Source organism: Balearica regulorum, chromosome 2 (assembly GCF_011004875.1).
Source record: "Balearica regulorum gibbericeps isolate bBalReg1 chromosome 2, bBalReg1.pri, whole genome shotgun sequence".
Classification (NCBI taxonomy): Eukaryota; Metazoa; Chordata; class Aves; order Gruiformes; family Gruidae; genus Balearica; species Balearica regulorum.
In genome coordinates this window covers 128,254,947-128,267,857 of record NC_046185.1, presented here as the reverse complement: position 1 = coordinate 128,267,857, position 12,911 = coordinate 128,254,947, and positions in this window count along the sequence as shown.

Genomic DNA, 12,911 nt, shown 5'->3' with positions numbered 1-12,911 from the left:
TGATCTCTCTAACTGAACTCCTGATTGCCTTCCTTTTTCTTCCCAACAGGAATAGAGAAATTGGCTGACATGGAATGTGGAAAAGGAGGCAGATAAAATGCCATCACTTGGTTCCGATCCTTGTCAAGGCTCAGAGAGCCTCCTTTTCTTACATTATCACAGTCTTCTTGAATGACTGTGGAAGTCCCCCTAATTTATTGGTGTGAGTAGTTATACTTCTTTTATAGCTCAAGGATACCGTGCAGATAAATGCAGTGAAGATTGTGAAGTATCATGATACTATCTCCTAAAAGAGAATCTGGATGAATTTCTGAGAAAGATAGAGAAAAAAATGGAATTGACTCATAAATTATATTATTTTTAGAGATTGCTGTTGTGTAGTTCTATCTCAAATAAAGGTGGAATATACTGGAAATGTACCAAAAGGGTCTTCACAGGACCCTTGACTCAATACTTCAGTATTAAGTTTATGGGTGAAAACACATCAAAATGTGTTCAAAATTGGAACAGGTTGCCCAAAGAACGTGTGGAGCCTCTATTCTTGGAGATATTCGAACCCAAGCTTTGAGCAGAAGCTTGTACTAGAGGATCTCCAGATATGTTTGCATGATTTACAACCATGTTTCTGTGATTCTGTTTTCAATAATTAGTTATGATGCTTACTTGTGCTTAGTTAGAAGACTTATAGAAAGTGATTTAGAACATGTCTAAGTTTTATATAAAACTTCTATGTTTGCACAGGTGTTTAACTCCAGCCAAGTAATGAATCTGGTTGATTCAGCTGAAAGTACTAACAATATATTTACTAGGAAACACACAATAGTTGCTACTAAACATAACTCCATTGTTGCAAGCAGACCATTTCAGTGTCTTTCTCACACTAAAGTGTGTCAAAGGCCCAAGGCATTGGGTGATGCTTGCACATGCCTAGAACACAAAGACATTGGTGAGCATGGCCAAAAGTACAGCCTTCACTTTCAAAAAACCAAGAAACAGAAAATCAAAACAAAACCAAACAAACCAAAAACCAGAAATAGTAATTGGCACTGGTTCCTCCCACCTCTGAGATGATTTTCTGATGGATAGGTTCTCAACCAAGAAGTGCAGACACCTGCCTGAGTCATGGCTTCAGATAGAGCACAGGAACAGAAAATTTGTTGGACTTCAACTGTCACAATTTTTACAGCCTGGCTTAGTTGTTTCCTCATTCACTGTGTTAGTTAGTGTAAGTCTCACTCTTAGGCACTCATGTCTAGTCAGCTAAGGAATAGGAAGTGTGAATGATTGAATTAGTTCATCAATGTCAAAGGCCTTTGCCTCGCCCATAAGTAAAAGTTTGAGCTGTTTGTTCAATCTCAGCTTTAGTATTTCCACAGTCCTGAAAACTTAGCTCATATCACACAGTTTTTGCCAAAGTCAGGTTTAATGGTCCATACTCACAAAGAGCTAACACTCCTAGAAGTGGTGTACAGTTCTTAGGAAAGAAAGTCTTCCTGAGCTTTTGGCTAAAATAACCTGAATACCCATTAGAGATAACATACACCCACTGATCAAACATTGTCAGTAAACAATTTCCACAAACATACCAGACTTCTTTCTTTCTGTACCAATACTTGTATATGTTCACACCAGTACTTCTGAAGCCACCTTTTGACCATAATATGCACCTTTTACTGGGGGATTATATCTTGCCTTGCAAGATGACAGCTTTTTGTTACTTTACTTTTCAGACATGGTTCATTCAATTATTCAAGAATACAGATTAGATCTGTGTCCTGGTTTCAGCTGAGATGAAGTTAATTTTCTTTCTAGTAGCTGGTATAGTGCTGTGTTTTGGATTTCGTATGAGAATAATGTTGATAAAACACTGATGTTTTCAGTTGTTGGTAGGTAGTTTTACTGTCTGCTCTTAAGTCAAGGACTTTTCAGCTTCCCACTCCCTACCAGGTGCACAAGAAGCTGGGAGAGCACAGCAGGACAGCTGGCCCAGACTGGCCAAAGGGATATTCCCTGCCATAAAATGTCATGCTCTGTGTATAACTGGGGAAGCGAGCCGGGAGGTGGGATCGCTGCTTGGAAACAGACTGGTCATCTGGTTGTTTTTTTCCCTTTTGCATGTGGTGAGCAATTGCATTTGTACATCACTCGTATTATTATTATTGTCACTATTGCCATTATTGCTACTATCACTATTATTCTCTTCCTTTGTTATCTTATTAAACTGTCTTTATCTCAACCTACAAGTTGGGTTTTTTTCCCTATTCTGCTCCCCATCACCTTGGGGAGGGGTAAGGAGGGATAAGCAAGCAGCTGCATGGTGCTTAGTTACTGGCTGGGGTTAAACCACAACAATCTGTTTCCCTGCTCTTGCTTTATGCTTTTAAGCAGGATGTCATTTCAAGGAAATGCCACTTCTTCAGGCTTGATATTTCTAGGAACAGTAGTTCACCATGAATATGAAGATACACACACATGCAGGAGACAAGAAAAAGAGGATATAAGGTATAGCTGGGAGGAGACTTGAAATATTATAGAACGCAAATGTTTGCACTGAGGCAACACCAAGTTTCCAAGTCACTGCCATAACAGAGCAGACATTGCTCAGTAACTGCTTCAAGCTAGGCATACAAATAAATGGGTTTTTTGGTGTTTCAGCTCAGAGAAAGGTTCTTTAGCTGAAATGCATAATGGATTTTTGATGATAACAATATTGTAACCATCTACATATTTCTCAGTGTTGCCTTATTTCGTAATTTGCTAAATCTGTAACTTGGTTTAGAAAAGGTAAGAATTACTGAATGTCCAATAAGGACATCCTTTGCCCTATTCACATCAAAAAGAAGTAGAAGCATGAAAAAAAATGTTCTAAGCAAGTATTGTAAGCTTTGGTAATACAGGACTGATTGTTCTTAATTGTTCCTCTTCTCGCCTTCTGTCTAATCTATTTTTCAAAGTCCAGACTACTATCATTTTCACTATAGATCTTCAGAAGCTACTGCCTTTCTCTTACTAACTCAAAGCATATATTTTTTAAAAAAATATTAACATGAGCATTATTCTGAGGTGCAAAAATCATTCATTGTAAAGCGGACTATCAGGAGTATGTGATTTTTATTGGCTGTTTCTAATAGCCTCAGTTCTTGTCAGAGTGCATCTGGAAGTAATGGGGAAATGTAAATACTCGTGTTCAATTTTATGTTGCTTGTAGAATCATGTCTGCCATAGCTGACCTATTTTGTTTTGTTTCTACTCATTCTTTACTGGTAAGGCAACCCCTGAAAATGTATCTGTTCCAGGAAGTGAGGTTGAAGAAACTGTAGCTGGCTGTCTTTTGTAGTCAGTAATGCCACAATATACTATTACAAAATCTGGTTTGGCTAGAAATGGCTTTGGGAGAAAAGCCTAAAATATGAAACTTCACTCAATACCTATGTAAGCATAGAAGTTTTAGATAAATATTAGACACATTCTAAATCCCTTTGTGAATAAATGAGGGTGTAAATCTTCTAAGTAAGCATGAGTAAGCATCATAACTAATTAATTGAAAATAGGATCACAGAAACACAGAATCACAGAGGTTGTGAAGGACATTTGGAGACCCTCTAGTACAAGCCTCTGCTCCAGGTAGGGTCAGCTACAGCAGGCTGTTCAGGACCATGTCTGGTTGGGTTTGAATATGTCCAAGGACAGAGGTTCCACAACTTTTCTGTGCAACCTGTTCCAGTGCTTGATCACACTCACAGTAAAAAAGTTTTTTCTTATATTGAAATGCAATTTCCTGTATTTCAATTTATGCCTGTTGCTTCTCATCCTTTCATGGGGCACTACTGAGAAGGCCACTGATGTGCCTTCATCTTCTTTACTCCCTCCCATCAGGTATTTATATACATTGATAAGATCCACCCGAACCTTCTCCAGACTAAAACAATTCCAGCTATCTCAGCCTCTGCTTGTACATCATATGCTTCAAGCCCTTCATCACCTTTGTCACCTTTCATTTGACTCTTTCCAGTATGTCCACATCTCTCTGGCACTGAGGATCCCAGGCCTGGATCCAGCACTGCAGATATTACCTCACCAGTGTTATGTAGAGGGGACAGATCACCTCCCTCAACCTGCTGGAAATGTTCTTTCTTATGCAGCTCAAGATGCTGTTGGCCACATTGCTGGCACATGTTCAAATTGTTGTTCACCAGGACTCACCAGTTCTCTTTTGCAAAACTGCTTTCCAGTTGACCCCCAGTGTGTATTGCATGGAGTTATTCATCCCTAGGTGCAAGACATTTCATTTCCTTCTCCTGAAATTCATGAGATTTCTGTTTGCCTATTTCTTCACCCTGTCACAGTCCCTCAGAAGGGCAGCGCAGCCATCTGGTCTACCAACCACTCTTCCCAGTTTTCTATCATCTGCAAACTTGCTGAGGGTGCACTCTGCCTCATCATCCAGGTCATTAATGAAGATGTTAAATAGCATTGGCCTGAGTATTGACTGACCCCTTGGGTACACGGCTACTGACTGGCCTCCAGCTGGATTTGTGCCTGATGATGACAACCCTCTGAGCTCAGCCACTTGTCAACTCACTTCACTGTCCTTTTATCTAGTTTGTATTTCATCAGTTTGTCTATGAAGATGCTATTATAGGAGACAGTGTTGAATGCTTTGCTAAAGTGAAGATAAACATCACTGCTTTTCTCTCCTTTACCAAGCGAGTCGTCTCATTGTAGAAGACTATCAGGTTAGTCAGATGTGATTTCCCCTTCATAAATCTATGCTGACTACTCCCAATCATCTTCTTGTCCTTAATGTTTGTGGGATTTGAGGAGATTTTGCTCATCACCTTCCCAAGAATCCAGGTGAGGCTGACTGGCTCATAGTTTCCTCAATCACCCTTCTTGCACTTCTTGGTGACAGGAGTGACATTTGCTTTCTTCCAGTCCTCAGGAATTTCCCTCGGTTGCCTTGATCTTTCAAAGATAATCAAGAGTGCACTTGGAATGATATCTGCCAGCTCCCCCAGCACTCATGGACACATCACATGATATACCATGGACACGTGTACATCCAATTTGTTTAAGTGTTCCCTAACCTGACCTTCCTCTACGTTCCTCTAGACTTTCCTCCCCATTGGTCATGGAGACCTGGGATCCCTGAAGATGTATCATACTGGTAAAGCATTATCAGGCTTTTCCACACACTTGTCACCAGGTTCCCTGCCTCATTCAGCAGTGGGCCCATGTTTTCCCCAGTCGTCTTTTTCCTGCTGATATACCTGTAGTAGATTTTCTTGTTGCCCTACACATCCTTCTTCAGATTCAACTTCACCAGTGCTTTGGCTTCCCTAACCCTGTTGCTGGACACTCAATGTCTCTATATTCCCCCTGGGTCACCTGACCCTGCTTGCTTGCACCTCTTGTATGCTTTCTTTTTATTTTGGAGGTCCTTGTTCATCCATTCAGGTCTTCTGTCCCCTTTGCTTGACTTCCTGCATATAGATATGGAACCTTCTTGAGCTTAGAGGAGGAGATGCTTGAAAATCAAGAAGCTCTCCTGGATCCCTCTTCTCTCCAAGACCGTATCTCATGGGATTCTTCCAAGCCGATCTGTAAATAGGCCAAAATCTGCCCTCCTGACATCCAGGGTTGTGATCCTGTTTGCCTTGCTCCTTCCTCTCAGGATGCTGAACTCCACCATCTCATCGTCACTGCAGCCAAGGCTGTCCTGGACCTTCACACCCCTGTGTGTTTAGAAGAATCAGGTCTAGCAGAACATCTCTTATACTTAGCTCCTCAATCCCCTCTGTTAGGAAGCTATCACTAATGCACTCCAGAGCCCCCTCGGATTGCTTGTGCTCTGCTGTGTTGCCCCTGCAGCAGATATCAGGGTGGTTAAACTTCCAAATGAGGATCAAGACATGTGAAGATGAGCCTTCTACCAGTTGTCTTAAGAAGGTCTTATCTACTTCTTCCTGACCAGGTGGTCTGTACAGACAGTGACCACAATGTTGCCTGTATTGGTCTGCCCACTAAGGAGAGAAGCAGAACAGCTGGGGACACTGGGTTTGTCTAGTTTAGAGAAAAAGGGAGACTGACCGTCTGTGTAAGCACTGCTCAACAATAACAAAAACATCTCTATATAATCAACACTGTTTTCAGTGCAAATCCAAAACTTAGCCCCATACTAGCTACTATGAAGAAAATTAACTCTATCTCAGATGAAATCAGGAAAAATACCCATACATTTCCTTGTGGATTTTTTTTCTTGTACTCATTTTTAGAAATGCCTGAGCTGTTTGCCTTGGAAAAACACAATAAAAAAGCATGAGAACAAGAGTAGTCCATCAGACGGAAGGTCCATCTGCCCCAATACTCTGTCTCCAAAGTGGCCGACCATAAACATCTAAAGGAGAGTATATGAGCAGTGCAAGTCTACATGTGTCAGGGTCCTGGAGATGCTAACAAGCTTCAATGGCTGGGACCAGCATCCCCTGGGACTCTTCTTTTCTTTCTTTTCTTTTTCTTTTTCTTTTTCTTTTTCTTTTTCTTTTTCTTTTTCTTTTTCTTTTTCTTTTTCTTTTTCTTTTTCTTTTTCTTTTTCTTTTTCTTTTTCTTTTTCTTTTTCTTTTTCTTTTTCTTTTTCTTTTTCTTTTTCTTTTTCTTTTTTCTTTTTCTTTTTCTTTTTCTTTTTCTTTTTCTTTTTCTTTTTCTTTTTCTTTTTCTTTTTCTTTTTCTTTTTCTTTTTCTTTTTCTTTTTCTTTTTCTTTTTCTCTTTCTCTTTCTCTTTCTCTTTTTCTTTTTCTTTTTCTTTTCTTTTCTTTTCTTACTCTATTCTGCTCTACTCAATTTCTTGCACTCACAATGAGTCAAATAATGATAAGACTGTTATTTGTCTGAATTGTCAGGGTTTTTTTTAGCTCCAAAAACACTTCCAAGGACACATAACACAAAGGTTACAAGTGCAAACAGGATTTTATTTTATTTTATTTTATTTTATTTTATTTTATTTTATTTTATTTTTTTAATATTTTTTTTCTGAATCTGTTTCAAAGCTGATGCTCACAAGCATTAACACAATGTGCGTGTGTAGCCAGGAGCAGGCTGATGCATTCTTCAGCTGATCTTGAAAAATCACCCTTTGTAGCCTGGCAAAGGTAAGTCACAACTCAGGAGCTACAGAAAGCAGCCCCAGGAACACAAGCCAAGCAGTCCCTGCTTCCTGAAGAGTGAGAACATGAAGAATGAGAATCAGGACCAACCACGCACGAAAGAAGAAGAGGTGGTGTGTGGTACTGTGCAGTATTTTCCAAAGTATGACACGTATCAATGACAAGCATACTTTTGCCTTCAGAACTTGCTCTGCTGTATGAGAAATGTTCTTGTTCCTGCCTTGTGCTTGTATTGCAGGCAGGGACAGCTGGAAAGTGGCAGCTCTTGGTGGTGCAGCAAGCCTGGAGCCCTTCCAAACACGGGCTGTTTTGCCCAAGCCAGAAGCCCTGGGGAAACGGAGCCAAGGGAAGAGCAGAGCTCGCTCCCGCTACGAACTTGCATGGGTAAAGAGCCAGAGAGAGCCGGGGCACAAGTGACGCCTTGGTGGTGCAAGAACAGCTGGCAAGAACCTCCCCAAAATGGACCAGAGGAGCCCTGACAATGGGCTGTGCTCAGTGCTATGGAGGAAAAGATGAAACCCCTGGGGATGGGTGCCAGCCTGCCCTGGAAATATTTCCTCCCCACCAGATGCGTGGCACAAGGGCCACCTCTGTGGAGCGTGAGCAGCAGGCACCCGGCCAAAATGGCTCAAAGGAGCCGAGACAAGAGGCTGTGCTCAATGCTGCAGGGGAAGGTAAAAAAACCCCGGGGACTGTTGCTGACTCACCCCGGGGAAAAAGCCTTCCCCATCCCTGGCTACAGGGCATGACAGGCCATCTTTGTGGTGCATGAGCAGCAGGAAGTAACCAAGCCAAAATGGATCAGAGGAACCCTGACAAGTGGTCCTGCTCAGTGCTGCAGAGGAAGGCAAAAAACCCCCGGGGACCAGTGCCAATCTGCCCTGGGGGAAAATTCCTTCCTGACCCCAGCAGTGCTGGCGATCAGCTGTTCCCTGAGCATGTGAGCAAGACTGGCCTCCTCCTCCCATGGGCTGGTTATGCCTCCCAGGCACCAGCACTGCTCACTCACTTTTCTCCTTCAACCTGGAGCCATCTCAGGGGCTTCCAAGAGTAGCAAAATGTCCCTGGCCTGATCAACCCTGGGGGCAAGAACCCTTCCCGTGCCTGGCAAGACACCAGTGGGTGCTCCAAAGCACTGGAGGAGGGTGCTGGGACATCCATGCATCCCATTTCTTATGGCTGCTGCCACTGGCTCCACAGGGGATGAGGACGGCGAGCTCTGCAGTGCTCCTCAAGTGCCAAAAATGCATTCCCTTGGTCCTGCCACTGCTGTCCAGCTGAAAAAGCCTAAGCGTCTCAGGCACCTCCAAGTGTTGCTGGTTCTTCTCAGCTCCTGCAAAGCTCACCTCTGTTCCCCAAAGGCTAAAGCACAATTTCCATCCATCAGATGAGTGTTGAATGTGGTCTCATGGGGACCTGGAATTGCAGCTGAGAACCTCCAGCAGCTTCGTCCATCCTCCAGTCTTCCTCCCTCAGCCCCTTCCAAGTAATTCCACCAGCTCCTCAAGGAGCTCCTCTCAGACATCTTCAGGCTTCCCCCAGGCCAGCTCTGTCCCGGTGGGGGAGCCGGGCAGGCTGGCAGCAGGACACGGCAGGATGTCCCTTTATCCTGCCCCAGGGCATTGTGACTGCTGCATTGCTGGGTGGCGGCACTGTGACATGGGGGTGATAGGGCCCCCCCTGCAGCCCCACCTGTGGCAGCCCTGTCTGCCACTCCTCTGCCCAGCATCCCCAGAGGAAAGTTTTTGGGGTGCTGGCCCTGAGGCAGTCCCTGAGCCCAGGAGACCTAGCGGGCTGTCCCTGTCCATGGTGGCCATGCACTGGGCACAGCTACTGGGCATCTCTGATGTGTTCTGTGCCATTTGGCTTCCAAGTACAAACCTATTGCTGTAACTCTTCTCTCAGGCCATGGCAGAAACCAGCCCTGCAGCCCAGAGACCACTCCAATTAGCCTTTCCCTCTCTGCTCCAGAGCTAACATCCATGAGGCCAGGCAGCCAGGAAGACCAAGGGAGAAAAAACAGTATGGAAATGCAATCCCATAAATTGGGATCCACAATTTAGAAAGGATTTTGAGGTACTTGAATGCATCCCAAGGAGGGCAACCAAGCTGGTGAAAGGGCTGGAAGGCATGTCCTATGAGGAGCGGCTGAGGGCACTGGCTTTGTCTAGTTTGGAGAGAAGGAGGCTGAGGGGCAACTTCATTGCTCGCTACAGCTTCCTGAGGAGGGGAAGTGGAGAGGGAGGTGCTGACCCCTTCTCCCTGGGATCCAGTGACAGGACACATGGGAATGACTTAAAGCTGCACCAGGGGAGGTTCAGACTGAGCATTAGGAAGCATTTCTTTACCGAGAGGGTGGTCACTAGAACAGGCTTCTTAGGGAGATGGTGTGTTGGTTTTGCGTGGCAAGGTTTTGGTAGCGGGGGGGCTACAGGGGTGGCTTCTGTGAGAAGCTGCTAGAAGCTTCCCCTGTGTCTGATAGAGCCAATGCCAGCCGGCTCCAAGACGGACCCGCCACTGGCCAAGGCCAAGCCAATCAGCGCCTCTGTGATAACATATTTAAGAAAGATAAAAACAGTTAGAGAGCGCTTTTGCAGCCGGAGAGAGGAGTGAGAAGATGTAAGAACATCTGCAGACACCAAGGTCAGTGCAGAAGGAGGGGGAGGAGGTGCTCCAGGCGCCGGAGCAAGATTCCCCTGTAGCCCGTGGTGAAGACCATGGTGAAGCAGGCTGTCCCCCTGCAGCCCATGGAGGGAGGATGAGGGGGTGTAGCGATTCCACCTGCAGCCCGTGGAGGACCCCACGCCGGAGCAGGTGGAGACACCTGAAGGAGGCTGTGGCCCTGTGGGAAGCCCGCGCTGGAGCAACCTCCTGGCAGGACCTGTGGATCCGTGGAGAGAGGAGCCCACGCCAGAGCAGGTTTGCTGACAGGACTTGTGACCCCGTGGGGGACCCACGCTGGAGCAGTTTGCTCCTGAAGGTCTGCACCCCGTGGAGGAGACTCACGTTGGAGAAGGCCGTGAAGGACTGTCTCCCGTGAGAGGGACCCCACGCTGGAGCGGGGGAACAATGAGTCCTCCCCCTGAGGATAAAGAAGCGGCAGAAACACCGCGTGAGGAACTGACTGTAACCCCCACTCCCCGTCCCCCTGTGCCGCTGGGGGGGGCGGAGGTTGAAGCCGGGAGTGAAGTTGAGCCCGGGAAGATGGGAGGGGTGGGGGGAGGTGTTTTTAAGATTTGGTTTTATTTCTCATTCCTCTACTCTGTTTTGCTTAGTAATAAATAAGATGAATTCCCTCTCTAAGTTCGGTCTGTTTTGCTCGTGATGATAATTAGAGAATGATCTCTCCCTGTCCTTATCTCGACCCGTAAGTTTTTTTTTCATTGTACCTTTTCTCCCCTGTCTAATGAAAGAGGGGAGTGATAGAGCGGCTCTGGTGGGCACCTGGCCCTCAGCCAGGGTCAACCCACCACAGATGGTCAATGCCCCAAGCCAATCAGTGTTTCAGAGGCGTTTAGACAATGCCATTAATAATCTGCTTTAACTTTTGGTCAGCCCGAGTACTCAGGCAGTTGGACTAGATAATCATTGAAGGTCCCTTCCAATTGAACTATTCTATTCTATTCTATTCTATTCTATTCTATTCTATTCTATTCTATTCTATTCTATTCTATTCTATTCTATTCTATTCTATTCTCTAATCCTAACCTATAAACTGATGTTTTCTCATCATCCATCCTAGGCAAATCTCCGTGTATTCTCACCGCTTTCTCATGTAAAGGGCAACTCCCTCCTGCTCACTTTACAAAGAGCCTGTTCCATCCATTACAGCTTGACAGTCTTACGTAATAACACACAATACCCCAATATTAACAGCAATAATAATACAAGTAGTAAAATAACTTTGAGTCTAATCTAGCTCTACTACCATAGGTGGACCTCTTCATTACTAACAGCTGCATAGTCCAGTATTTTATTTTTGGATATGATTTTCCAATGGTCATATCTCTTGGAAATCAAGCCTGTTTCTTACAGAATAAGCTGAGGCATTGCTTCCTTTTGACATTCTCCATTTTTAAATTGCAGTTTTATAATCTTGCACATTTTGATAATTCAGCTTTGGGTAAAGATGGAGTGGGAAGATGGAGGGTTTAAGTTGCTCCAAGTAGCTGAACTACCTTTTTTCCCAAACTTTCTAAATCCACCTATGCATAGATAGCATGCAAGAACTTGTGACATAAAGGTGAATATTTCACAATGTGTTGGTTGTCTAAGACCCGACTATTGTGAAACTCTTCCTCACAACAAGTGCTATAGTGCTCACAGCCACTGCTGCTTCTACTGTAATAATGGTTTTGAATTAGTTTATAGCCAGTCTGCTTCACCTTATAATAGAGATTGCATGACAACAGACATACTTATATGCCTGCAGCTGCAATCCTATTAGGATTGCCATTTCTTCAAATATGACAAGATTTTTTTTTTGTCTGAAAGATTATCATAAACATCTTTTGAAAATGTGGAAAGTCCGCGAACATGAGACTGGCAGTAAAAATGAGTACTGCAGAAGTAACAAGGATATTTTGCTGCATTCTTTCTGCCTTGTGCTTGTACCTGTTTCTGTAAGAGTTTTATTTATCACCAGGCTGTTGGTTGAATTTTAAGCTTATATGATGCTTTTGGTTCTAAATTAAAATCTGGATTTTTTTTTGGTTTTGTAATTTCCTAAAACTGTAATCCATTTTCAGTACAGACGATTACATATTTTAATATTCTTTGGAATAGTACTCTGGGGTCTTTTTTTGTATCACAGACACACAACAAGAGTTCCACAAATGAGGCATCATTGACCAGGTTTTATGCTTTTCGTTGCCATTTTGCAAAAATACTAAATTACTCAATGTTGTCTTGGCCTTTTCCATAAATGCTGACAGCCCACAATTTCCTCTTCCACTTTTTAAGTATCAGGGTTTTTTTTCATTTTACAGTAGTCTATAAACTACATCGTTAATCAGATAGTGTAAAATCCAATTAGAGACATTAGAATCCAGAAATACAAGTGTTAAGGAATTTATTTCTTGATTGACAAGAAAGCCAAATAGACTCATCTATTTAGAATCTTAGCAACAATTAGCTGCCTTAGTTTCATTTATTGTGACATAAAAAATCTGGTTTATTGAGAGCTCTATTGAATAAGATTTCTATGATATGCACCATGAGAAAATATCTTCAAACTAAAATGATTGTTTTGCTGTAATAAATTGAACCATATGTACACTATGTTATTCAATCCTTTTTCTTCAAGGCATAAATTGATATTAAAGAACATTTAAGTCATAACACATGGTTATCCAGGCATGAACGAGGCAATAACCCATATAAGTTGTCAAGGTGAAGCCAAAGCATTTATTAGAGGTTTGTGTTGTTTTTGAAAAGTGCACGGTTGGATAAACATGGATTAGTGCTATTATGCTGCTACGATGACTCAAGTGTGTTTTTACAGTGTCAGTAATTTTTATGTTTAAAAATCACTGGTGCAGTATATTAGCTATAATTTATGTTTATCATCTTGTGTACTCTAATAGGTTTCAACAAACCATTTAACACTTCAGCTTGTGCATATACATTACTTAATAGGTATTTATCTTAAAAAAGAGATACTTAAACGGGACTTTCAAAGCTTGCAACTGCATGCTAAGAGCAAATACTGCAGTCAGGCACATTAACTTTTTTTCCTCTGGTCTGCAT